Genomic DNA, 27,351 nt, shown 5'->3' with positions numbered 1-27,351 from the left:
GATAAGTCCTGGCTCTATGTTGATGTACAGTTCTCAGTCTGTCTCTGAGCTCCAGTCTCCGAGTTATCAGCCTCTGCAGGCTCATGAGCCAAGACCCTGGCCTGCAAGCCTCAAGCCTCAAGACCCCAAGCCTGTCTCCAAGCTCAAGCCTCAAGCCTCAAGACCCCAAGCCTGTCTCCAAGCCTCAAGCCTCAAGACCTCAGCCTCCAGTCATGTCATGTCCATGTCTGGTTCTGGGGCCCAAGCCCAAGGCAAGACCCAGGTTCTGGGTCCTTGTCCAGTCTCTGGCTCGGGGTCCAAGCCCAAGTCTGCGTTCTTGTCCCTGCTCCTTGTCTGTATCCTGTCACATCCCTACTCTAGTCAAGTCCTGTTCCTTGTACTTCAGTGTCTGTGTCTTGCATTTGGGTCCATTCCCAACGCCCCCATTGTGACACCACTTGGCTGCTCACATTCGGGACTCGGTGGCTAAAATTCAAAAATCGAGGGACCAGCTCCTCCAGCATGACACCCCATGGGGAAACTGGTGGCGGTTTGGGTCCCGGGGGGGGGGGCGGCGGGGTTGGTGGGCAACTGTCATCCACTGGTCAATTGCACTCATTCTCATTATCATCGCTATGTGTATATTATGCTTTGCTTGCCAAATTATTCAAAGCATGTCTGCTTTTCTTTAGTTCTGTATAATCACCTATAGCGTTAGCCTTATAAATAATTAAGTGTAAGACTTCCATTAAGATATATTACTTTCCTTCTCACTGTGCTACATGTAATGCTTGGCGAGTGTTGTGGCTTTCCAGGGGTGGACTGTATTGGCGGGGTTGTGACTGTCACGTAACAGCACTGCCCACTACCTGGTCGGAAGGCACGCCACCTGCCAATCAAGGTTTGACCCCTCCTCGTCCATCAATGCACACCTAACCATTGGCCCCTCTAATTAGCCTTGTACTTGCCCTTGGGCAATTGGCCTTTGTAAACAGCTTACTCTGCTAGCACTGAGCCATTGGCCCCCCTGTGAATTACCTGGGCTGGACCCTCCAGCCCTCCTGCACTAAAAGAGTGCCACATGTACTGGGCTCTCTCTTTCTGCCGTCTCCGAGGGACCACCCTGCTTCACTCTAGGATGAGAACCGTGAAACCGCGCTGGTGAAATGGTGAGCTGTGCATTGAATAGGGTTGGGAGCGTTGATTGTTGTCCCTAATAGCATAGAGCTGTGCCCGCACAGAGTCAAGGGGTGGCGGGTATCGTATTGACTTTTCCCATGTTTGTGTGTGTGTGTGTGTGTACTTTGTTCCCACGTGATTTTCCCACGTTCGTTAATTGTCCGTGTGTTTTACTGCTGATCTGACTTTTCCCACGACTGCTGTAAATTGTGCCCGTGTGCGTGTTGCTTCTGTTGCCATTTTTCCACATTTGCCTTCTGTAAATAAAATCCTTTACTACCAAGACTGTGTCCAGAGTCCTTGCCTTTGAGACCTACCGAATCTGTTTCCTCACTTACAACAATTGGCGCTGCACACAGGGTCTTGGGGGTCTTGGTTGGACACCGGCGTGGGAAAATGTTTTGGAACAGGGGCAAAAAAAGCCAGTGCAGGCACTGAGGTTAGGATTCCCGGCTGCACTGACGAGAGAGAGAGAGGGATTTGAGCACTTGGCCAGCCTGCTGGTGGGTATCGTATTGATTTTTCCCTTGGTTGTATGTGTGTGTGTCCTGAGTCCTTTGCATTTGAGACTTACCGAATCTGTTTCCTCACTTACAACAACCTTATGAGAACAGGTTGCGCGAACTTGGCCTTTTCTCCTTGGAGCGAAAGAGGATGAGAGGTGACCTGATAGAGGTGTATAAGACGTTGAGAGGCATTGATTGTGTGGTAGCCAGAGGCTTTTTCCCAGGGCTAAAATGGCTGACATGAGGAGGCATAGTTTTAAGTTGCTTGGAAATAGGTACCAAAGGGATGTCAGGGGTAAGTTTTTCCACACAGGTGGTGGGTGCATGGAATGTACTGCTGACAGCACTGGTGGAAGCGGATACAATAGGCTCTTTTAAGAACCTCTTTGACAGGTACATGAAGCTTAGAAAAATGGAGGCTATGCACTAGGAAAATGTAGGCAAATTTCTAGAATTTCATGGTTGGCACAACATTATGGGCTGAAGTGCCTGTAACTTTATGTTCTATAAATTGTAATCTAATTGCAATTAATACCTTTGGAACTTATTTTTAAACTTTGAATGAATAATTCTGTTATTTAAAACAAAGGTCAGTGATCATTACTCATAATTGCAATTGTCTGGATCAGCTAGGTTATCCAAATGTTAATAACAGTTATGTGAACACATTTAGCACCTTTGTTATTGTATATTCATGATTGATTATTGCTTGATCAGTTATTGAGTCAAATTCTTGAAGTCTCATCAGTTTATAAGATGGTAACATAAGAGCCAAAAATGAGAGTTCCTCCAGCAGCATCCAAGACATTCATTCCATTTTAGGGTCAGAAACTGTAATTCACTGACACTTAAGTACTAACCCCCTTTTTGGAATTCATTAGGGAATGAAGCAATCTATGTCATACAGTAGTACTAGGACAAAATCCAAAGTAACATTACACTATACTAGTACTACTTTAAAAACTGTTTGCAATATGAGGTACATTAAAAAAAACTGAATATCACATTGTCCCCTACAATATACATTTTGGAGTTTATTGCTGACCAAATGAGCTAATGATATCCATGGCTACTACTGTAAGTCCATGAGTATTCTGCAGCCAGAAATGCTTCCCCATTCCCAAACCAAAATTACTCCACAATCTGATGTAGGTAGTATCTTTTCCAAAGGCCCAGCTGTGCACAGCCTCAGTACAACTACAGATTGCACCTAACTTAGACATCTTCTCCTCCATCACTGGAATCTCTGGTCCCTACATATAAAAAGTTGCCATACTTTCTTCAGGAAAACTTTAAGTTCCCCTCTACCTACTAGGACAAGCTGGGCAGGAATTATCCATGGCTTCCTAACTTACCCTCAACTTAATGCCAAAATACTTGCTACTTTCGATCATAATTTTGACATAGTAGAATATGTGTTATTCATATTTATTTATCACACGTACATTGATGCATTTAGACCAAAAGACAAAGGAGCAGGATTAGGCTATTTGGCCCATTGAGTCTGCTCTGCCATTCAATCACTGCTGATACTTTTATCCCCTCCTCAGCCCCACACCCTGGCCTTCTTCCTGTACCCTTTGATGCCGTGGCCAATCATGAACTTAACAATCTCCACCTTAAATACACCCATTGACCTGGCCTCCATAGCTGTCTGGCATAACAAATTCCACAAATTCACCACCCCCTGGCTGAAGAAATTACTCCATTTCTCTTTTTTAAATAGACGTCCCTCTATCCTGAGGCTGTGCCCTCTTGTTGTAGACTCCCCCACCATGGAAAGCATTCTTTCCACATCTACTCTGGCTAGGCCTTTCAAGATTCCAAAGGTTTCAATGAGATCCCCCATTGTCCTTCTAAATTCCAGTGAGTATTGGCCCAGGGCCATCAAACATTCCTCATATGATAACCCTTTCTTTTCTGGAATCATCCTTGTGAATCTCCTCTGAACCCTGTCCAATGCCAGCACATCTTTTCTTAGATAAAAAGCCCCAAACTGTTCACAGTACTCAGGTGAGGCCTCACCAGTGTCTTATAAAGCCTCACCTTGAGTATTATAAAACCTACCAATTAGCCAATGTGCTAACCATGCTAATAACTTTCCTGTAATACCATGGGCTCCTATCTTGGTAAGCAAGCTTGTGTGGCAAAGGCTTTCTGAAAATCCAAATATACAACTGTCATGGTCCGGTCCGTAAAGTCCGCACTACAGTTCACCGTCCGGTCCATTGACCCTTGCTCCAGGTTTTCCTGTCTACCCTGTTTCTGTCCCTGTTGAGCACTAATTGAGGCAGCTGATTCTGGTTGGGGTTGGCTGCATAAATACATCCAGAGACCAGGGTGTGGCTGCTGGATTGTTCTTGTCCTTACTCCTTGTATCCCTTCCCCTGCCTTCTGTTTCCTCACCTGAAGCCCTGCCTTGTCTTGCCGGTTACTCTCACCTCGCCTGAAGTTCTTGTCTCGCCTTGCATTGCCTGAAGCCTTGCCTTGTCTTGCTGGTAACTCTCAGCTCGTCTCGCCTGAAGTCTTCTCTTGAAGCCACCATGAACCTAGCTCCCTTCCTGTCCCTTGCCTTTGTTGGGTAAGCCAGGCCAGATTGCTGTTACCCTGCGGTGGGTCCTGTCCCTTGCCTCCATTGGGTAAGCCAGGCCACATTGCTGTAACCCTGCGATTGGTTCTGTCCCTTCCTGTCCCTCGCCTCTGTCGGGTAGAGATCTGTGCCCTGCCCAGGTGTACCGTGCCCTGCCCAGGAGGAGCTTCAAGACCCCAACACTTGAGCCTCCCCCCAAGCCAAGCTTCAAGATCCCAACCCTCGAGCCTCGCCCCAGCCAAGCTTCAAGACCTCAAGCCTTGAGCCTCGCCCCAAGCCAAGCTTCAAGACCCCAAGCCTCGAGCCTCGCCCCAAGCCAAGCTTCAAGACCCCAAGCCTCGAGCCTCGCCCCAAGCCAAGCTTCAAGACCCCAAGCCTCGAGCCTCGCCCCAAGCCAAGCTTCAAGACCCCAAGCCTCGAGCCTCGCCCCAAGCCAAGCTTCAAGACCCCAAGCCTCGAGCCTTGCCCCAAGCCAAGCTTCAAGACCCCAAGCCTCGAGTCTCGCCCCAAGCCAAGCTTCAAGACCCCAAGCCTCGAGCCTCGCCCCAAGCCAAGCTTCAAGACCCCAAGTCTCAAGCCTCACCCCAAGCCAAGCTTCAAGACCCCAAGCCTTGAGCCTCGCCCCAAGCCAAGCTTCAAGACCCCAAGCCTTGAGCGTCGCCCCAAGGCAAGATTCAAGCTTCAAGTTTGTGGATGACACGAAGCTGGGCGGCAGTGTTAGCTGTGAGGTGGATGCTAAGAGGATGCAGGGTGGCTTGGATAGGTTGGGTGAGTGGGCAAATTCATGGCAGATGCAATTTAATGTGGATAAATGTGAGGTTATCCACTTTGGCAAAAACAGAAAAACAGATTATTATCTGAATGGTGGCCGATTAGGAAAAGGGGAGGTGCAACGAGGCCTGGGTGTCATTATACACCAGTCATTGAAAGTGGGCATGCAGGTACAGCAGGCGGTGAAAAAGGCGAATGGTATGCTGGCATTTATAGCAAGAGGATTCGAGTACAGGAGCAGGGAGGTATTACTGCAGTTGTACAAGGCCTTGGTGAGACCACACCTGGAGTACTGTGTGCAGTTTTGGTCCCCTAATCTGAGGAAAGACATCCTTGCCATAGAGGGAGTACAAAGAAGGTTCACCAGATTGATTCCTGGGATGGCAGGACTTTCATGTGATGAAAGGCTGGATCAACTAGGCTTATACTTGTTGGAATTTAGAAGATTGAGGGGGGACCTTATTGAAACGTATAAAATCCTAAAGTGATTGGACAGGCTAGATGCAGGAAGATGTTCCCGATGTTGGGGAAGTCCAGAACGAGGGGCCACAATTTGAGGATGAAGGGGAAGCCTTTTAGGACCGAGATGAGGAAAAACTTCTTCACACAGAGAGTGGTGAATCTGTGGAATTCTCTGCCACAGGAAACAGTTGAGGCTAGTTCATTGGCTATATTTAAGAGGGAGTTAGATGTGGCCCTTGTGGCTAAAGGGATCAGGGGGTATGGAGGGAAGGCTAGTACAGGGTTCTGAGTTGGATGATCAGCCATGATCATACTGAATGGCGGTCCAGGCTCAAAGGGCCGAATGGCCTACTCCTGCACCTATTTTCTATGTTTCAAGACCCCAAGCCTCGAGCCTCGCCCCACGCCAAGCTTCAAGACCCCAAGCCTTGAGCCTCACCCCACACCAAGCTTCAAGACCCCAAGCCTCGGCCTCGCCCCTAGCCAAGCTTCAAGACCCCAAGACCTCGAGCCTCGTCCCAAGCCAAGCTTCAAGACCTCTGGCCTCTGGCCTCTGGCCTCGCCTCAAGCCTGAAGACTCCAGCCTTGTCCTGCCTGCCTGCCAAGTCTCGTCCTTGCCTAGTTCTGGGGTCCAAGCCAGAGGTAAGACCCAGGTACTGGGTCCTTGTCCAGTCTCTGGCTCGGAGTCCAAGCCCTGGCTCCTGGCTTTCCTGTTCTGGGTTCCCGGTTTTCGTGTCCATGTCCTAGCCCTCACTCTGTATCCTAGTCCTGTCCCTAGTACTACAGTGTCTGTGTCTTGCACTTGGGTCCATTCCCAGCCACCTCATTATGACAACAACATCCACTACATCTGCTTTATTTATCCTATTTGAAATCTACACATAGAATTCCAACAGGTTTGTCAGGCAAGATTTCCCCTTAAGGAAACTATGCTGATGTTGTCCTACCTTGTCCTGTGTCACCAAGTACTTCATAAGTTCATCCTTAACAATTAACTCCAACATCTTCCCAACCACTGAGGTCAGGCTAACTGGTCTATAATTTCCTTTCTGTTGCCTCCCTCCTTTCTTAAATAGTGGAGTGATGTTTACAATTTTCCATTCCTCTGGCACCATGCTAGAGTAAATAATTTTTGAAAGATCATTACTAATACCTTCACAATCTCTACTGCTATCCCTTTCAGAACCCTAGGGTGCAATTCATCTGGTCCAGGTGATTTGTGCACCTTTAGATCTTTCAGCTTTTTGAGCACCTTCTCCCTTGAAATAGTAACTGCACTCACTTCTCATCCCTCACACCCTTCAATGCCTGGCACACCGCTAGTGTTTTCCACAGTGAAGACTGATGAAAAATACTCATTTAGTTCATCTGCTATCTCCTTGACCCCATTATTATTTCTCCAGCCTCATTTTCTAGCTGTCCTATATCCATTCTCATCTTTTTTTTTATGTATACTTGAAAAATATTTTTCTACCCACCTAGGTATTATTTGCTCGCTTGCTTTCATATTTCATCTTTTCCCTCCTAATGATTCTTTTAGTTGCTTACTGTAGGTTTTTAAAAGCTTCGCAATCCTCTCTCGCTGCTCATTTTTGCTTTGTTGTATGCCATCTCTTTTGCTTTTATATTAGCTCAGACTTCCCTTGTCGGCCACAGTTGTACTATTTTACCACTCGAGTATTTCTTCATTTTTGGAATACATCTATCCTGCACCTTCCTCGTTTTTCTCAGAAACTCAAGCCATTGTTGCTCTGCTGTCATCCCTGCCAGCATCTCCTTCCAATTTACTTTGGCCAACTCCTTTCTCATGCCTCCGTAATTTCCTTTACTCCACTGAAATACTGCCATGTCAGACTTTACTTTCTCCCTATCAAATTTTAAGTTGAACTCAATCATATTGCGATCACTGCCTCCTAAGCGTTCCTTTACCTTAAGCTCCCTAATCGCTTCCAGTTCATTACATAACACCCTATCTGGTATAGTTGCTCACCTAGTAGGTTCAATGATAAACTGCTCTACTAAGCCATCTTGTAGGCATTCACCAAATTCACTCTCTCGAGATCTATTAGCAGACTGATTTTCCCAATCTGCCTGCATGTTGAAATCTCCCACAACATTGCCCTTTTGACACACCTTTTCTATTTCCCATTGTAATCTGTAGTCCACATGCCAGCTACTGTTTGGAGGTCTGTATATACCCACCATCAGGGTCCTTTTACCCTTTCTTAACTTTACCCACAAGGATTCAACATCTTCTGATCCTATGTCACATCTTTCTACAGATTTGATGCCATTCTTTACCACCAAGCCATGCTATCCCCTTTGCCTACCTTCCTATTCCTCCGATACAATGAGTAACTTTGGACATTGTGGAAAAAATATCAAGGCCTTACATTGTAATGGGCATTTACGGTCTAATGATTTGTTTTAAAATGTGAATTTGAAGTTTACAATCATTTATCTGTAACAAATATACTCCGTGTGACAGCTATCTGTACTTCCTTATTCTGAGAATTTTTATATGTCTGCGGTTGAGCCAGATTACCTGATATATTTTTTGAGAACTAACATTTAAGTAAAATGTATAGCTACTCAAGGACATATATTTTGCTACTTTGCTATTCGCTAGCGTTGCTGGAGTTCCACTAAATACTAAGAAACTGATTGTTAAGCTTTGCTTTGAAGTTGTCATGCAGGGTGCAGTGGACTAATTATACATTGTTCTCTAAAATATTAGACGTTGTTCTCTGAAAATGCTAGACAAATGTTCAAATAAGGAATTATCTGGTCATACAATGTCCTGAGGCATGTGACCTTTACTTCTGTAAAAAAATCCACCTAAGTGTCTCCTGTCATGTACCATTCATGTATAAATATGACTGAGTTTTCTTGTTTGATGGAGTTCCAGGATCCCGCTTTTAGGTGCTGGAGCTCCCCATGATATCATGTGACACATAAAGAATTTTCTACAGCACTCTCCCTCTGGGTCTGAGTATTCTTTTCCGTGACAGACGTTCAGTTCCCAACTACAACCATCCTTCAGCCATGATTCAGTGACGCCCACAGCATAATGCCTGACAATCTGTAAGTGCTACAAGATCATTCACTTACTTCTTGTACTCCGTGCATTGAAATATAACACTTACGGCACTGTGTTTGGCATCATTTTTGATTCAGCATCCCTAATACCCTGATACTCACCTGCTGGCTGCAATTTTGTCCTATCACCTGCCTGCCCTTCCTGACAGTGTGACTGCATGCTATCTTTGCTTTTTTACCATTCGTCTTATCCTGAGTCCCTTCACTCTGGTTCCCATCCCCTGCCAAAGTAGTTTAAACCCTCCTCAACAGCTCTAACAAACCCTCCTGTGAGAATATTGGCCCCCCCTTCAGGTTCAGGTGCAACCCGTCCCTTTTGAACAGGTCATACCTCCCCCTGAAGAGATTCCAATGATCCAAGAAGCTGAAGCCCTGCCCAGTGCACCAGCTTCTCAGTCACGCATTTATCTGCCAGATCATCCTGTTTCTCCCCTCACTAGTGCAGGCACAGGTAGCAATCCAGAAATAACTACCCTGGAGGTCCTCCTTCTCAGTGTTCTGTCTCTCTCTCTAAATTCTCTCTTTAGGACCTCTACATTTCCTTCCTATATCATTGGTATCAGTATGTACCAAGACATCTGGCTGATCTCCCCCCACCCCACAAAATGCTGTGGATGCGACCCAAGACACGCTGACCCTGGCACCTGGGAGGCAACATACCATCCGAGTGTCCCATTCACCTCCACAGAATCTCCTGTCTGTTCCTCTGACTATTGAGACGCCTATCACTACCACTCCCCTCTTCTCCCTCTTTCCCTTCTGCACACGGACCAATGCTCTGTGCCAGTAACCTGGTCTCTGTTGCATTCCCCTGGAAAGTCATCCACAGCATCAATATTCAAAGTGGTACCGTATACTTATTATTGAGGGGAATAACCACAGGGGTGCTCTGCGCTAACTGCCCATTCACCATTCCATTCCTTCTCCTGACAGTCACTCTGCTACCCACCTCCTGCACCTTCCCTGTAACTCCGATTGATGATCTCCTCATTCTCTTGGAAGGTCATCCACTGCTGCTTCAGATCCCTAACACGGTCTTCAGGGAGCCTTAGCTGGATGCACCATGCAGCTGTAGTTCTCTGGAAGACTCTGGGTCTTCCTGAACACCAATATCTGGCATGAAGAACACTCAAAGGTCATTTAAACTACACAAAATACCCGGACACGTTAAGAAAAAGGGCAAATTACTTGGACAACTTGCCCAGAGCCAACACCTGTTCCGAGCTGAAGTCTTCGAGCCAAAGCCTGACACTCTCACTTTCACCACTGGCTCACTCCCGACAATGACCGCTCCGCTTGTCCCTCTGTACTTTTATTTACTCCTCTTTGTGCTGCTCCTGCCACTGATTGGGCTGCTGGAATGACATGTTAACCTGCGAAGCTCTCCTTTTAAAAACAAGCACCGCCAATCTGTGAGAAATCTCCTCTGATTGGGACACTGGAATTTACAGTGAAATGCACAGTTCGTGTTCGTGTTCACAACCAATACAACTAAGGATGTTCTGGCGACAGTTTGCAAGTGTTGCCACACAAGCTAGCGTCAATATAGCATGCCCATAATGCTTGGCAGAAAAACAGAACACAACAAATAACAGCAAAATAAGCCCCTTTCTTCCCTCCCACCACTCACATATATGGACAGTCTTCCAATTCCAGGACAGGTCTCCTGTCTCCAGGCTTCAGCCACTGGGCTTTGACCTCTGGATTTGCAATGGACCTTCCCCACCTAATCAGCCATTAAAGCTCACCAGATCCTAGGCTTCACAATTAAGAGCACTGAGAACCACATAAGAGATTAGTGGGCAAAATTAGGGCACATGGCATTGGGGCCAGAGTACTGACATGGATTGAAAATTGGCTGGCTGACAGAAAACAAAGAGTAGCGATTAATGGGTCCCTTTTGGAATGCAGGCAGTGACCATTGCGGTACCGCAGGGTTCAGTGCTGGGACCGCAGCTGTTTACAATATATATTAATGATTTAGATGAGGGAATTAAAAGTAACATTAGCAAATTTGCTGATGACACAAAGCTGGGTGGCAGTGTGAAATGTGAGGAGGATGTTATGAGAATGCAGGGTGACTTGGACAGGCTGGGTGACAGGCTTGGTGGTAAGGACAGGAAGGCAGATTATTATCTAAATGAAGTCAAGTTAGGAAAAGGGGAAGTACAACAAGATCTGGGAGTTCTTGTACATCAGTCACTGAAAGCAAGCATGCAAGTACAGCAGGCAATGAAGAAAGCTAATGGCATGCTGGCCTTCATAACAAGGGGAATTGAGTACAAGAATAAAGAGGTCCTTCTGCAGCTGTACAGGGCCCTGGTAAGACCATGCCTGGAGTACTGTGTGCAGTTTTGGTCTCCAAACTTGAGGAAGGACATTCTTGCTATTGAGGGAGTGCAGCATAAGTTCACAAGGTTAATTCCTGGGATGGCAGGACTGTCATATGTTGAAAGATTGGAGCGACGGGGCTTGTATACTCTGGAATTTAGAAGGCTGAGAGGGGATCTTATTGAAACATACAAGATTATTAAGGGATTGGACACGCTGCAGGCAGGAAGCGTGTTCCCGCTGATGGGTGAGTCCAGAACCAGAGGCCACAGTTTAAGAATAAGGGGTAGGCCATTTAGAACGGAGTTGAGGAAAAACTTTTTCACCCAGACAGTGGTGGATATAGGGAATGCTCTGCCCCAGAAGGCTGTGGAGGCCAAGTCTCTGGATGCTTTCAAGAAAGAGATGGATAGAGCTCTTAAAGATAGCGGAATCAAAGGTTATGGGGATAAGGCAGGAACTGGATACTGATTGTGGATGATCAGCCATGATCACAGTGAATGGTGGTGCTGGCTCGAAGGGCTGAATGGCCTACTCCTGCACCTATTGTCTATTGAGTATAAAAAAAGCTTATGTTGAACTTGTATTGAAGAATAATTGCATCACAACTGGGTCACTATGTCCAATTAAGGTAAGTGCTCTTTAGTAAAGATCCAAGAGGGAACACAAATATGATTTACTAGAATGGTTCCAGGAAAAAGGGACCAGTTATAAGTTAGCATGGATTAGCTGGGAGCAAGGGAAGTTGAGAGGAGATCAGATGAAATGGATAAGATCAAAAAGGATTAAGATAACTTCTCATTGCTACCATCCAGAGGAAGTTACAGGGGCATGAAGATCCACACCTTATGATTCAACAACAGCTCTGCTCTCACTGCTATCAGGTTCTTAAACAGATCTGTGAAAACTCAATTCGACCATGGACTATAATTTCCCTGGAACTTGCACTAAAGTTGTTCTGTTAGTTTTGTTTATTTTGTTGTGCATTTAGGTACAAAATATGTTAATTTAAGATTATGTGATGTATGTTTGTCATGCCTGTAATATACTTTGCTGCTACTGCAAAATGCTAAATTTCATGGGATTTATATACTGTGTCTATATACCCATTACAATAACCTCAATCTTGACAACTTGGACAACAAAAGAGAAAATATCCTATTTAACAAGTGGTGCATGTCTAGAGAATGGATCAAAACAGGTGGCGGGGGGAGAGAAATTGTAAAGATTTGGGATGGTGGTGCATTGAGTAAAAACTTTCCTTTTGCACAGATGAATAGTGTGCAAGTAGAAATGATGTGAACAAAATCAAATGTGCTTTTCAAAAGAGAAATGGTTAGGCTACTGCAGTGTGATATAGGTATTTTAAACAAGTTCAAAGCTCTGTTTTTATATTCTGCGCTCTTTATTGTGAAATCTAGGATTCCATGTGTGTTACCAACTGTGTTCATGATAGGTCTTGCCACTTTCAAAGAGTTACATACATTTATATCTAGGTCTCTACATAATGTTTGGGAGTAGAGCTATAATACGTTGTTTGATTGAGAAAATTGAGAGTACATCCTTCTGTATCCTAATTGCCTCTGGAAAAACTACTGAAGAGTAAAACACTATGAGCAAGATCCTTCCCTAGGTTTTCAGTTTCATGTTTTCAAGGACTCAAGTTTCAAGACTTTTTCTGGGTCTAAGTGTCGTGGTGTAAGCATTCAAGGTTCTCAAGATTCTCTAGTCATCAAGGTTTCCAGGTTTCACTGCCTCCCGAGGTCCCCTGGTCATCCCACCTCTCAAGCTCTCTGGATATCAAGTTTTTTTAGTTCTCCCTGGGCCATCAGGTGCTGACCATAAGGAGAGGGGTACTGTAATAAGCTCTTTGGGCCTGTGCGGGTCACTGGAGTGCATTGGGTTCTGAGGTTTTTAGAGCACCTGAATTGGTTAATTATTGTTTAATAAGAGTTAATCATTTAGAATTCCTTGTTTTTCCCCGAGTGACTTGCTCTTTGTAATGCAGATTCATGGTGCATTCCATTTAAGCTTGATGTTAATTTTGATAGGCTTATTTTCATAGATTGTTCTAATTGTATTATTTAAGTGGATCCCAGATTAGTGCTAATTGTGGGGCCCTGGTTTACAGAATGTTATTTCTCGACATGCAAACTTCTTACAGGAAGCAGCAGGAATTGAATCCACGTTACCTGTACTGTAAAGCATTGTGTTAACCACAACTCTATCATGTTGAAGTTGTACAAGATATTGTTGAGGCTACATTTGGAGAATTGTGTGCAGTTCTGGTCACCCACCTAAGCTTGAAAGAGTACAGAGAAAACTTGCAAGGATGTTGCTGGTGCTTGTGGCCCTGAGTTATAGGGATAGGGCAAGAAGGCTTTTTCCACTGAGGTTGGGTGAGATTAGAACTAGAAGCCATCACTTAAAGGTAAAGGACGAAATATCTAGGGGGAGCTTCTTCATTCAGAGTGGTGCGAGTGTGAAATGCGTTACCATCAGAAGTGGTGGAATTGCATGCAATTGCAAAATTTAGGAGAAAGTTGGATAAGTATATGGATGGGAAGGAGCTGTAGTCCAGGATGATATGAGGCAGAATAACAGTTCAGCATGGACTAGATGCACCGAAGGGTCTGTTTCTGTGTTGTAGTGCTCCATACTTCGAAATGTAAAGGTCATGTACTGTTTTGTACATTTTAAAAAAAAACGTACATTGCTGCCTGTCCTTTCCAGCAATGACCAGATCCTATAATTGAAATTAAAGCCCCCTACATTCGAGGTACCTGTCTACCTCGGTTACCTGTAACAAGGGTAACCTGGCAGGGTATCAGGTATGAACGGACGCGGCTGCGTTACGTCACCGTGGACAACCCCTCCCCCCACTCCCCAGCCATTGGTCGTTACCCGACCGGCCATCGCAGGCCTGTCCGCCATGGAGGTGGTAGCTGTCGAACTCCTGTCGAATGCACTGGCTGCTCCACCTTTCCACGCCCGCTCACGCCGACAACACTGAGTCCACCGCCAAATTCATCAAGCAATGCGTGAACGAGCACATACGGTATAGATTGGCGGTGTCCCCAGGAGCCGCTAACATGCACTTCATGGTAAACGCCCGTCTTCTTCAGCACCGTGACGATACGAGACGGACGCCTCTGGTTCGAAGGGGGTGGGATGGAGAGGGCAGAGGGGGGGCAGCCGGCAGTCCGAAGAGAAGGGTCGTGCCTCTGGGAACTGTGGTGTTATAAGGACCGGCAATGGTGAGAAAATCTGCTTGGCTTGCGCGCTGACCTGTTGACGGTTAAAGCGGTTTCCCGTGCTTCACTGTCATTGGCTGATCAAGTCACGTGGACGTCTCATACCGTCAATATCAATGGCAATGGCCATCGACCGACCGCAACTGGCCCAGCCACATTATTTCCCATGGCTACAATTTTGTAATTTATAGTATAGAAATATCCCTCAAAACAACAAATCTCAGCGATAATAATTCTGATTCGGCAGGGGTAGGAGCTGGATGGTCTGTAGAGAGTGAAGGACCTCATGATGTTCCAAGGATCCTCCACTATCTAAAATACAGAAACCAAATATTAAAGATTAGGTTAGATTAAAGGTTAACGTTATTTATAAATTGTATATTGAAACATTAAGTGAAATGCATTGTTTGTGCCAACCATCAGCCTGAGGATGTTTAGGGGACAAGTTGCTAACACTAACCATATGTCTTTGAATGTGGGAGTATCTGGGAACTCGGAGGAAAGCTATGAGGTACTGCAGGCAGTGGTGGGAAACATTGCACTAACTGCCGTGCTATGGGACATGAAGGAAACTAAAAGACTGCAGCTACTGGAAATCTGATATTAAAAGCAGAAAATGGTGGAATAACTCAGCAGGTGAAGCAGCATTTGTGGAAGTTGAAACAGTTAATCCTTCAGGCCCAAGACAAAATTCTTACCGAGTAAAACATTAATTTTTTTTGTTTGATGGAATATTCTACATTTGATCAGTGAATTTCCAGCAATACTACTAGGGATAAGTCTGAGGTGCAATAGAATGCTTCCTACTGTTTTTTTGTTCGGTAAACTTCCAACAACTAGTATATGAGGGTACAATTGGAACATTTGGAAAGGTCCATGGATAGAAAAGGCCGGTAGGGATAAAGGCCAAACACAGGTATATTGGATTGGCTCTGGAGGCTACGGTTGGCTTAGACAGTTTGAGCTGAAGGGTCTGTTTCCTTGCTGTATAACTCTGACCAACTATACAAGCACAATTCAGAATATTCTCCACATGTCAGGATGTGTGCACCTCCAAAACATATAGGGCAAAGCACCCCATTTGACTAGCACCACATCAACCTCCTAAATATTCATATCCTCTATCCCCAACATCTAGTGCCTGTGGCATATGCCATTTATAAAATGCTCCCCCTTCACACTTTAACCCACAACCTCTAGCACCAAAAGCACATGGCAATAGACATAGAAACACTACCACCTTCAAGTTCCTCTCCAACACTGCCTACTTGGAAATAGATTACAGATCCTACGTTGTCAGAATCTAGACATATTGCAAAAGTGTCCTGCGAGCACTTCTCTAGAAGAATTTCAGCAGTTCAGGGCTGGGACTCACTACCAACTTCACAAGGACAATTAGCAATTGGAAATAAATGTCAGTCTTGCCAGTGACACCCAGATCCTGAAATACAACAATGAACATTTTAGAAAGTCCATATTGAAGTGAGGGTGGTGTGAGGCTAATAAAGAAAATAGAACACTGCAACATAGTACCAGCTCTTCAGCCCGTGATGTGCCAACCTTCTAACCTAGTCTAAGGTCAATCTAACCTTTCCCTCCAACATAGTCCTCCAACTTTCTCTATCATCCATGTGCTCACCTAAGAGTCTGTTAAAAGGTCCCTAATATATCTGCCTCTACCACCACCCTAACAGGGCAGTACATGTTCCCACCACTTTAAAAAAAACTTAACTCTGACATCTCACCTGTACTTTCCTCCCATCACCTTAAAATTATGTTCCTCATATTTGATTATTCAAATTAATACCTTCACAATATGAAGATATAATGAAGACCAATAATCTCACAATGAAGGCATGTACCACAGCTTTGTTCACTTAATCTGTGTATGTTCCTTTGTATTAATCCTTGGAGAAATGCTTGCTGGATTATGGGTACAGTGCAGTGGTTATGTTTTAAAGTGTGGAAGTGAGCGGGGTGAGCTACATAGTTTAGCTGCAGTGCATTCTTTTGAAACTCTACTAAGTGTAAGTGTATACTTCGAAAATCTGGTATCCCATTACTGAATGTGGAACAGTTACAATACATGAGGAGTTTAAGACTTTACATTTACATTATAAAGATGGGTATTGAGAAGTTTCTAGCCATGTGATGTAAGATCTGGTTTTACACTTAAATGAATAGAATAATTTAAAAAAAGATAAAATTGGACAACTATCTTCTTTGGTGATTGCAACATCTCTCATTACGATCTTGCAGCAGCTCACCAGAAAGCGGTTGAATTTTCAACTACTGCATAACAATGTAATTGAAAGATATATTAAAGATAAGAGTGACAATTGTGGTATTATTTTTGTTAAGATGCAGAATGAGAATGCTAAGATAATAAAAAAAGTATTTGATATGAAATTGTGTTACATGTAGTACGTATTTGTAACTTTTTTTCACAAATCTAGAGCTGGGATGCAGAACTTGCAAAAAACTGCTAGAGCATGGAGCAAGACATGCATTTAAAAACAATCCATATCTGAAAGTCAAAGGAAAAAGCTATCCATATTTTAATAACATTGGAGAAAACCTCTATCAGGCACATTTTCTGTGGTGGAAGCTATTAAAGAATGGATGCTGAAGGAAGTAATTTTGATTATGACAACAACACATGCTTGAAGTATAAAACATGTGACAATTTCATCCAGGTAATCTTTACCTTTTTCTTCACCGTATTCCTCCCTATTCAAGATATTATTTGTCATATTTGTCATACATTTTCTACTGGTCAAGGGGATAGGCAATATAAATTACTATTGGATAAATTGTGCTGAAGTATAAACTGAATGATAAAGGTGAATATCTTAAGAATGTAAGAAATAGAAGCAGAAGTACAGCCCCCAAACTGTTTTCAAGATCATAGTACTTCTGTATCTTGTCCACTTTGATTTTTTGCTAAAAATCTATCCAACTTACATTTAATGTCTGAACACCACACCACTGAAGTAAAAAATTCTACACTTTTGTAAAGAAATTTCTCTTCAGAAGCTCACTCTGAAAATGCTCCTTAACTCTTTAGTTCTTGGAATTCTTTCTTCTGAAAAAGGTTTTGTGTACGGCAATGAAAAGTTCCGAAATAAATGTTTGATACAACAGTGCCAACTTAGCAAGTTACATAAGTGAATATATTGCACCTGGTTAGGAAGTATACACATCATAATTTGCGATATATGTAACTGGAAAATATTACTTCAAATAATGTACTTATTTGGAGATCACTAGTGGATTTACACACAGATCTTAGATGTAGATGGGTATTGCAAACCATGCAACATACTTTACTAAAGCTAAAGTATTAATTCCACTACTTATAGGATTTGGATATGGAAAGCCACGGTAGCATTTACACTCAGTGACACTTCATTATGTACACCTGTACACTTGCTTATTAATGCAAATATCTAATCAGTCAATCAATCATGTGGCAGTAACTCAATGAATAAAAGACTGCAGATATGGTCAACAGGTTCAGTTGTTATTCAGACCAAATATCAGAACGGAGAAGGAATGTAATCCAAGTGATCTTTGAGCATGGAATTATTGTTGGTGCCAGATGAGAAGGTATCTCAAACTGCTGATCACCTGGGATTTTCAACAGTCTCAAGACAGAGAATTGTGCAAAAAACAAACAAAAAATAACATTCTGTGAGCAGCAGTTCTGTGCGAGAAAAAGGCTTGCTAATGAGAGCGGTCAGAGGAGAATGGCCAGATTGGTTCAAGCTGACAGGAAGGTGATAGTAACCATGCGTTATGCCTGGGGAAACTCATGCAGTCACAGAGAACAACCATCTCCACACTGACAGCATCAGAAGTCATATCAGTGGAACTATTAAGAAGCAGTTGCACCACAAGTGAGAGCAAATGAACCACCCACCTACCAGTAGGGTGGGAACACCTTGTTAGAGTGGTAAATATTTTACATAGATTTTCAGGTGCTGTAAGGTGATGCTTAGGGAGAAGGCTGAAAAGAGCATATCTGCTTCTGGCTCCACTGAAGAAAGCTATTTACTCAGTATGAATTACCTTTGTTGTATTCATTTGCTATGGCAAATGGTTAATTGACATTCTAGTTCCTGTTGATGATGCAAAGCTTCGATTCAGTTTTTATATATAAAACTGCTGAACAAAGCTCTTATTTGCAGTCTAAATGAGCAGTATTGAAATAGATGGCACATAGAGTAGTAACATTTTGATGGCTTATTCATTCTGGTTGTAGTGACAGTAGACATTATCCCACAATACCTGATCAACAAATTCATTTTCCAATCTTGACGTCTTTGAATGCTTGTACAGAAGTTTTCATGTTATATCTGTATGTTTACAGTGCCATTTCTACTTCTTTTCAGGGAACTAAATGAAGACCATAAGACAGGTGCAGAATTAGGCCATTTGGCCCATCAAGTCTGCTCCGCCATTCAATCATGGCTGATCCTTTATACCCCTCCTGAGCCCCACTTCCTGGCCTTCTCTCTGTAACCTTTGATGCCATGTCCAATCAAGAACCTCCACAGCTGCCTGTGGTAACAAACTCCACAACGGACACCCCTTTGTCCTGAGGCTGTGCCCTCTTGTCCTAGATTCCCCCACCATGGCAAACATCCTTTCCACATTTACTCTGAGCCTTTCAACATGCTGTAGGTTTCAAGGAACCCCCCCCCCCCATCCTTCTAAATTCCAGAGCTATCAAACGTCCTCGTATGATAACCTTTTCATTTCTGGAATCATCCTTGTGAACCTCCTCTGAACCCTTTCCAATGCCAGTGCACCTTTTCTTAGATGAGGTGCCCAAAACTGTTCACAATACGCAAGGTGAGGCCCTACCACTGCCTTATGAAGCAACAGCATTACATCCCTGCTCTTGTATTACAGACCTCATGAAATTAATGCTAACATTGCATTTGCCTTCCTCACCACTGACTCAACCTGCAAGTTAACTTTTAGGGTGCTCTGCACAAGCTCTCCCAAGTCCTTTGTGTCTCAAATTTTGGAATTTATTTCTCATTTAGGAAATGGTCTGCATATTTATTTCTACTACCAAAGTGCATGACCATGTATTTTCCAACATTGTATTTCATTTGCCACTTTCTTGCCTATTCTCCTGATCTATCCAAGGCCTTCTGCAAACTTTCTGTTTCCTCAACACCACTTGCCCCTCCACCAATCTTCATATCATCTGCAAACTTGGCAACAAAACCATCTATTCCATCATCTAAATCATTGATATACAGCATAAAATGAAGTGGTCCCAACACTGGCCCCTGTGGAACACTACTAGTCACTGGCAGCCAACCAAAAGGGATTCTTTTATTACCACTCGCTCCCTCCCACCAATCAGCCAATGCTCTAATCATGCCAGTAACTTGCCTGTGATACCATGATAAACAGCCTTATGTGTGGCACCTTGCAAAAGGTCTTCTGAAAATCCAAATATACAACATCCACGGCATCCCCTTTATCTATCCTACTTGTAATCTCCTTAAAGAATACCAACAGGTTTGTCAAGCAAGATTTTCCCTTCAGGAAATCATGCTAACTTGGTCCTATTGTGTCCAGTGTCACCAGGTACTCCATTACCTCATCCTTAACATAAGGTCAGGCTAACTGGTCTATAATTTCCTTTCTCCTTTTTAAAGAGTGGTGACATTTGCAGTTTTGCAGTCCTCTGGCACCATGCCAGAGTCCAATGATTTTTGAAGGATCATTACTAATGCCTCCACAATCTACTGCTATGTCTTTCAGAAACCTAGGGTGAAGTTCATCTGGTCCAAGTGACTTGTGTACCCTCAGGTCTTTCAGCTTTTTGAGCAGCTTCTCCCCTGTAATAGTAACTGCACTCACTTTTCATCCCAAGCACCCTTCAGCATCTGGCACACTGTTTATGTCTTCCACAGTGAAGACTGATACAAAATACTCATTTAGTTCATTTGCCATCTCCACCCTAACCACAATCTATTCCAGCTGCTGCCATCCAGGAAACGGTACCGCAGCATAAAAGCCAGGACCTACAGGCTTCGGGACATCTTCCATCAGGCCATCAGACTGATTAACTCACGTTGATGTGAGTGTATTTCTAAGTTACATTGATTGTTCTATTTATTACAAATTACTATGATTGCACATTTAGACGGAGATGTAACATAAAGATTTTTCATCCTCAAGTACGAGGGATGATTGATAAGTTCGTGACCTAAGGTAGAAGGAGTCAATTTTAGAAAACCTAGCCCATTTATTTTTCAACATAGTCCCTTCCTACATGTACACACTTAGTCCAGCGGTCGTGGAGCATACGGATCCCTTCTTTGTAGAAGTGGTCCACAGCTGGGGTGAGTGATAAGTTCATGGCCTAAGGTAGAAGGAGATGAGTTGTACAGTTCTTATGCACAAAACAAAGAAAATTCAAAAGAACCCATAAAAAAAAGATCAAACGCTCAATGAGCAGAGAGGGAAAAAAACAAACTGTGCAAACAATAAAAGTAAGCAAATGGCATTCAAAGCAAAAGTGAGTCCATAGACACAGTGCTCCAAGCAGCCAGAGCAGGCCACAGCCTCAGTCTCAGTAGAGCGCATGGCAAACGTGTTGGAGCAGCAAGGAGACTCAGACCAGTCCTTGTGTTTGGTCCTGACACCCTGCCTTTACAGTTTGGCCCGGCATTTAAATTGTCCAAACATTGCGTTGCTTTTCGCTCTGGGATCCAGGCTCTGGTGTTTCAATACATTCTGGGCCTGGATTCTTCCTCGCCTCCGCTTGCCCCAACTTTGCCTTGCTTCAAATGTGCCTCAACTTTGCCTCGCAACTGTTTGACTCAGCCTTGCCTCTGTTTCTGTTTGCTTCAACCCTCGACCTTCCTCGCCTTTGCCTGCCTCCCCACTGTTTGGGTGTGCATTTTCCATCAATTTTACCAGCCAAAGTGTTGTTAATAAAATATTTAGTTGTATTCTTTATTTTGTTTTCCGCCAGTAAGTAGTTGCTGGACTTCACCACCATCATCTTAAACGGGGATATGGGTCAAATGCAGGAAATGTGACCAGCTCTGAAAGCACTTTGGTCAGCACAAACAAGTTGGCTGAAGGGCTTGTTTTCATGTATATCTCTGACCTCAAGAATAATATCTTAAGATGTGATGCAGGGAACGGTTTTGTTAAAAAAGTTGTTGGCTTTTGCAGATGCAGATGAAAGGACCAAATAAATTACTTTCACAGTACCTGGAAGAGTTAGTGGGGATTTTGTTTACAATGACTATCCAGCACTTCAGGACATGCTCTCTACCCGTAAACTGTAAACAGTGGCTACAGATACTTTATAAAGAGTAGCATTGAATCTGCTTTCCTAAAGCACACCCCCATCTCCAGAAATGAGGGAATTTGAGACATTCCTTTTTGACCATTTGAAATTTGAACCAAAGACAGTTAAAAATGAAAATTACAAGCATTTTATGGGATGCATGTTAAAGTCTCTTAAAAGAGAAAATGTGCCAACTAGTGATCCACATGAGACAGATGACTATATAAAATTATATAGAAAAGATTTAATGTTCATTTAAAGAACATTGGGTCATCTTTTCTTCTTTTTTAGCTGATTTGGGGAAATACTTACAAGATTGGCTGCGGTGCACACCATTGTCCAAATCATATTGAAGGTTCTAAAATAAAAAAGAATAATTTTTGTCTGTAATTATGTACCCAGGTGAGTATTTTTCATTTGAAATGCCATGCTTACACCATTCATTTTTATAAACATATTAACAGTTACGTAGAACCTAGCAGTTAAATAATTAATCGGGTATGCCAATGGCACAATTGACTTATTACTGGCGGAAAATATTGTTTCTGGAATGTTTCATGAATAGTGTAGCACTTGGTAGCATACAACATTACATGTAGTGAAAACAGAAACTTACAGAACTTGTTGGAATATGTCATTTGTTTTATCTGTTGTATAATAACCAGTCCTTTATTGACCTTGGTCACAATTCTGCATGCAACTTTTAGAGTTAATTTCCTTTTTGTTCTGAGTTTAATGTGTTATAACTATTATTCAACTGTAACACAGCAAATTTGCAGTCACAGATAGGAATTTAAATCCACCACTTTTATTAGTATATCCAAATTAATAATGACAGCCACACATATGCCCAAAACTAGGCCCTTGGGCCCAACTCATCAATGCCAATGAAGGCTTTCTATGCTAATACCATTTACCTGCATTTGGTCCTCATCCTTTTTGTGGTGATTATAGTTATTTATTCTGATCAAATTTCACAATGGCTGATCAAGACATTGTCCTTGAAATATTTACTTTGCTGCCAACAAATAAATATTAACACTAGGCAAGCCATTGATTTTTGAAAAAAATTTTTTGAACTTGTGCATCATGGTTGGATCCCAATTGGAATACAACTACATAATCTTTTCTTATTTCCATTCCTGGATCACTACATAATCTAATTTGTCTTATCTGTAGTACAATAACCCTTTTGAACCATTCTAAGACCGTAAGACATAGGAGCAGATTTAGGCCATTCAGCTCATCGAGTCTGCCATTCTATCAGGGTTGATTTATTATCCCCCTCAAACCCATTCACTTCCCTTTTCCCCATATTCTTTGATGACCTTACTAATCAAAAACCTACCAACCTCTGCTTTAAATATACCTAATGACTTGACCTTCATAGCCATCTATGGCAATGAATTCCACAGATTCACCACCCTCTGGTTAAAGGATTATGACTAATACGATTAACACATTGGTATGCAGTCTAACAGTGAGTGATTGTCTTAGTTGCTTTCCTTGTGATCGCAAGAACCCGTCAGACCTTGGTAATGTGGAACACTGCAAGTCTGGTTCACTAGTTTATTGGGAAACAGCGGGGGAGACAGTGGAGGAGATGCATGCTCGGTCATAGTGAGGACTAGGCCTCAAGCCACAGTGTCTGGTTTTCAGCCATCCAAGAGAGGGAAATCAGAGGCAGTGTGATGTGGCATCCATGCTAGTGGCATTGGTGCTGCCCTCCAGTGTTCACTCAGCAGAAGACAAGCTGTATTGTGTTTAACTGCAGACTGCTGCAACATACATGGACTCAGGAACCTGGGCTATATTTTCTTTTGTGTGACATATTTTACTGGGTATCTTATATGTGCTGTATGTGCCTTCTGCTATGTATGACCATTGGTAATGTGTTTGGCACCTGGGCCTTGGAGTAATGCTGTTTAGTTTGGCTCTATTCATGGATATTTATGTAGAGCTGAATAACAATTAAACTTGAACTTGACCTGGCTTTTTCAAATCCATATCCAAAATATTAAACAAGAACACAAAATGTAGGAACAGGGGTTGGGCCACAATTCAGTATGATCATGGCTGATCTATGCTGGCTTCATTTGTCTTCTGTGCCAATTCCCCAAAACCTTCAATCCCTTGATCTTAAAAATATTTATTTATCTCTGCTTTAAATATATCTCATTTTCTAGCCTCCACTACCTTCAGGTACAGACCATTCCGGAGATCCACTGACCCCTGAGAGAATCAATTTCTATACATCTCAATGGCGACATGGAAACATAGCAGTTAGCATAATGCTATTACAGCCCCAGGGTTCAGTTCCACTGCTGTCTGTAAGGAGTATGTATGTTCTTCCCTTGATCACGCGTGTTTCCTCCGGGTGCTCCAGTTTCCTCCCATATTCCAAAGACATAGGTTAATTGCTCACATGGGTGTAATTGGGTGTCATGGGCTAGTTGGGTCAGAAGGGTGTGTTATGTTTTGTAACTCCAAATAAAAATAACATTACAAAATGAAAATGACTGACCTCTTAATTTGAAGAATTTCCTTACAGATGGTAGGAATCTGAAATTAAGGGGAAAAGTGCTGAAAATACTATTGGAGATGCTAATCGACCTGCTGAGTATTTCCAGCCTTTTTTTTAAGCAGGTCTCAAGGCATCTTTAGTTGACAGTAATATATCACTAATCTAAATTAATATCCCACAATCAAGAGCAAAGAGAAGTTCTTAACTTTGCTCTAATTTCAAGAAGAAGTTTGTGAGCCCCAAATTAAGGATTTGCTTATGCTACAAATGCTATATTTGTAGGAACTGGATGGTGGTCAACCTGAGTCATTTCACACAATCCACTCGTGACTAGGATAGAGACTATAAATCCCTCCACAGGTTATCTATATTTGTGGACTGAGGAGCTTGTACTGTGCAGCATAGGTCTATTACTATCAAAGGCCTCCTTTCGTGCCTATTGATGCACTGGTTCCAGTGTCACAAGAGATTCTGTCTTTAATTCAGACCTCTGCTTAACATAATATAAAGCTGCTGGAATTTTAGACTTTCGACCCATATTCCACTCAGAAAGCTAATGACACACAAAAGACAGCATTGTACTGCCGAGTTTTATGATGTCAATTTCGCCACGGTGACTTCCCTGCTTCTCTCAGACTGCAGTACGGTATGTGATTCCATCTTTTGTGCGCAGAAATTTGGTTACAAATCACTTTTAATTGCAGGGATACTGCAAATTGTGTTAGAAAATTGTAAACTAACATGCATAGTAGATTCTGGTTAATCAGGACACATCAGGACTAGTACATTTTGGCCTAATTAAGTGGCTACCCCAATTAGCCAAAGTTTCATAGAAATAGCTTAAAAAGTATAAAAAGACAAACTGAATAACAAATTATGTATTTAAATAAAATACAGAATCAGAACACTACCAATACTACTGTAGTACCATGAAACTATGTATTAATTCCTAATACGTAACGATGGAATTCAGCTGCGTTGCATTCTTTTGACTGTAAATTAACAAAATCAGTGCAGACACCTAGTGCAGATAATGGACTACCTTTATATAATGCTTTTGACAATTGCACCCTCCAAATCTTCACTTTCATTGTAACATTCCAGATGATTGTCGATACCTTCAAATTCTCTGTAGTTTCTAACTTGTTGAAATAGTGGCATCGTTTCATTTTCACTCCTGACTGTTTCTGGCATCTCCAAGCCTGAATGCTTGAAAGCACAGTGAACAAGACATTTTTGAATTGTCTTACTGCTTTATTTCTTGCGAAACATCAGTGACAAAAATTGCTGCGTTTTGAACACAAACATACGCAGCCAAAGCAATTTAAAAATTCCGCTCAAAGCATGGTGTTGTGTCTAATGGCTACACAAGTGCACTTGCTTGATCTAGTTAGAATATGTTCGACAACTGCTTCCTGCCCCAATTAAGTGACGTAGTGTCCCAAATAAAGGAAGAGAATCCTGACTGTGTTCCTGATTAGTGTTTGTTCCTTAAGAGTTGTCCCAAATATGTGGCTGCTCTGATTAACCAATGGCTGAATTAACCAGAATCCACTGTATTCCATGAATTTATTTCTGCTTTTACTTGAATAAAAGTGTTGCTGCATTTTCTAATGGGTCTGTTGTAATTTTGTATCATTGCAGCTTCACTGTAGTATTAGCTTATGGAGAAAGATAAAGGTAAAGGTTACATCCTATAAACATCAAAACATACAGTGAAATGTGTTGTTTTACAGCAATGACCAACACAGTCCAAGCATGTGCTGGTGGAAGCCACACTTCCAGCAACTACAGAGCATGCCTGAAACTCACTAACCGTAACTGTACATTTCTGGAATGTCGGAGGAAAGTGAAGCACCCCTAATCATAGACAGAACGTACAAACTCCATATAGACATCAGTGGGAATTAAACCCCGATTGGTGATCGTTGGTACTGTACAACAATTGTGCTAAACGCTACGTTAAGGTACTGCCTGAAGTGCCTTGTTTATAACACATATAAATATTCCAGGGATATAATGTATTGTGCTGGTCGGTCTATCTAAGTAGTATTCATATAACGGGTGTTTTTCAAGATTGATAACTGCAACAAAACTCCATTAATCTGGCAATTTTGGGACTTTGGTGGTGCTGGATTGTCACGTTTACTGGACCACTATAAGTTATTTCTATCAGTGCCCCTAACACATCTGATACACAGGTTCAACTTGAAATGGTGACAATTTCTTTCACCCCAACAGATGCTGTTTGACTGCTTATTTCCTCCAGCAGTTCCATTTTAATTTATTTTATTCATATGGTACTCAGTGTTACAAATTACCCAGTGAACCAGTTTAAGTTTAAAGGGAGCATGGTAACCTGGGCCCTAAGAGTGAAGAAGGAGCACAGAAACCATGGCCTCAGCAGGTGAAAAAGGAAAGCTGCAACTAGAAACTCTGAGTGAAAGTGAAGTGCAGGAATGGGGCTCCAGTGAGTGGAAAGGAAACATGAATAGTTTCCACAAGAATATTGTGAAATATGGTATTGGCTTTGTCATCAATAAACCCATTTCCAATCTTCATTTCTATTGAGATTGGTAGGTGATTGTCCAGAATCAGAATTAACTTTCTCATCTCTGTAGGTGCAAGCAACTTATAGCATGCAAGATGTAGGTGAGTGTTGGGCATTGTGTCTTTCAGTTGTGGTCTCAGAGAGCTCTTTTTGATTAATTTTGGGGGCAGAGGTTGAAAATAAAATTGTTTTTCTCAAAGTAGTATTTCTTAAGCCTTAAAAATCATGTGACTTTTGTTTGGATGAGAAGACAAAAGGATAAAGAAGGAAATATTAGCTATTTGAGCCCTTGAGATTGCCAATTATAAGATCGTGTTTAACATTCCATCTCAAATCCTTATCTCTGAACTAAATATTCCAAAATTTATTCTAAGTGTTAATTTGCACTATAGTAGTATGAGATAATTTTAACAGATAAATTGTAATTTATCTAAACACAAAATAATCTGCAGATGCCGTGATCAAAGCAACACTTTCAGTACGCTGGACAAACTCAGCAGGTCGGGCAGCATCAGTCAGAAACGATGAGTCGATGTTTCGGGCCGGAACCCTTCATCAGGGCTGAAGAATGAAAGATGGGGAAGGATTTGAAGAATGCTTGTGGCTTCAGTTGAAAGACCAGGAACTTGAAAGACAAAGGGGTGGGGGAGGGGAAGCAGTGACATCATAGCCCTGAAAACAATGGGCAGTAGAAGAAGGAGGCAGAACTATGAGGGAGCTGGGGGAGGGGGTAGAGTGAAATAGGGATAGAGGAAGGGAAGGGGAGGGAATTACC

At 42.6% G+C, this 27,351-nt stretch overlaps 1 long non-coding RNA gene across 1 annotated transcript; it reads left to right on the top strand.

Annotated features, from left to right (window-relative positions):
- The first annotated feature begins 1,085 nt into the window (after positions 1–1,085).
- On the top strand, positions 1,086–25,814 carry LOC134352385 (uncharacterized). The gene is made up of 4 exons (XR_010019388.1): positions 1,086–1,148; positions 16,628–16,867; positions 20,178–20,277; positions 25,762–25,814. It is a non-coding gene; the product is annotated as an uncharacterized LOC134352385 (long non-coding RNA).
- Positions 25,815–27,351: the final 1,537 nt, after the last annotated feature.

This window comes from Mobula hypostoma, chromosome 9 (assembly GCF_963921235.1).
Source record: "Mobula hypostoma chromosome 9, sMobHyp1.1, whole genome shotgun sequence".
NCBI lineage: Eukaryota > Metazoa > Chordata > Chondrichthyes > Myliobatiformes > Myliobatidae > Mobula > Mobula hypostoma.
The sequence above is the reverse complement of the archived record's forward strand: the minus strand, read 5'-3'. Positions and strand labels throughout refer to the sequence as shown.